This window comes from Sinocyclocheilus anshuiensis, unplaced genomic scaffold, assembly GCF_001515605.1.
Source record: "Sinocyclocheilus anshuiensis isolate Anshui unplaced genomic scaffold, SAMN03320099.WGS_v1.1 scaffold609, whole genome shotgun sequence".
Lineage (NCBI taxonomy): Eukaryota > Metazoa > Chordata > Actinopteri > Cypriniformes > Cyprinidae > Sinocyclocheilus > Sinocyclocheilus anshuiensis.
In genome coordinates, this window is record NW_015541011.1 from 1243206 (window position 1) to 1244431 (window position 1226).

The 1226-nt window shown below is 38.4% G+C and overlaps 1 protein-coding gene across 1 annotated transcript in view; it reads left to right on the forward strand.

The window, feature by feature from the left end:
* Positions 1–1226, forward strand: part of LOC107690372 (solute carrier organic anion transporter family member 3A1-like) — a 62546-nt gene that overhangs the window by 54745 nt on the left and 6575 nt on the right. The gene's annotated exons all lie outside the window — the stretch shown is intronic.

The following is a 1226-nucleotide window of genomic DNA, read 5'->3' on the forward strand; positions in this document are numbered from 1 at the left end:
TATTTATTACATAACAGAATAAAGCCTGGTGGTTGGAGCACTGTAAAAAGCAATCATGCTGATAACAATATAAATTTGCTCAAAAAGCAACACTGTGCAAGACATTAAGACTTATGAATGAAATAATGTATTTTATAGCAATGAGAATAGGGGTACAACATTTGATTGATTTGATTTAAAAGATTTAAGACATTATGGAGAAAAACATATTTTCTTTGGAGTAACATGCAAAAAAAAAAAAATCATTCGTTTCCGTCTGGGTCTGCTTATTAGAGTCAAGGCTTTAAATATGATTCCAGCCAGACATGAAGCACTATGACTTTTACATGCAAACTGTCATTCTCCAGTTCATACTGCCGTTCTTGTTTCTCGTCTGTTTGTCTGTAAATATAGTAATTGTTATGCTGGCATTGTGCTATACTTGTAAGGCTCTCATTTTGTACACCATCATCCATCAATCATGTAAGATCTGATTACATACTAGCTAATGTGATGCATTACTAGCAAAGAAGCCATGGCAGCACAAGCTAAAGGCAAACACACAAGACTGCACAGCAATAATGCAGGCAGCTGATTTGTCCAACATGGTCGATGCATTTTTCAAGGTTTTGCCATCTGGTATAAATGCAGTCTCAGTCGTGATGTTTCAGACACATCTGTCAAATATATCAATCAAAATGATGGCTCCTCAGAATGTATCCGCAGCTCTGCAGCACTTTAGAAAAGAAACAGGAAATTAGGAGGTGAATAAGTCATAATTCATCTGTTTCTTCATTCAAGTCTAACAAACGTCAGTCTTAAAGGGGTCATATGATGCGATTTCAATTTTTCTTTTCTCTTTGGAGTGTTACAAGCTCTTGGTGCGTAAAGAAGATCTGTAAAGTTGCAAAGACTAAAGTCTCAAATCCAAAGAGATATTCTTTATAAAAGTTAAGAGTCAGCCACACCTACCTAAAACGGCTCGTTCTAACACGCCCCCACATATCTACCTCACTATGTGGGAAGATTGCATAACGCCGCCCAAATGTTCACGCAAAGAAAGAAGGCGTAACTTTTAGTCTCACTGTAGTATTGTTGACGCTGCAGCCATGTCGTGACGACGCTGTGTGCTTCGTTGTGAAAGCGAAACTACTTTGTTTGGTCTTCCAAAAGAGGACGATATCCGCTTCGTCATGCCTAGAGCTGATCTGTGCTGGTCGCTGAGGGAATACATCAACTTTCACCGT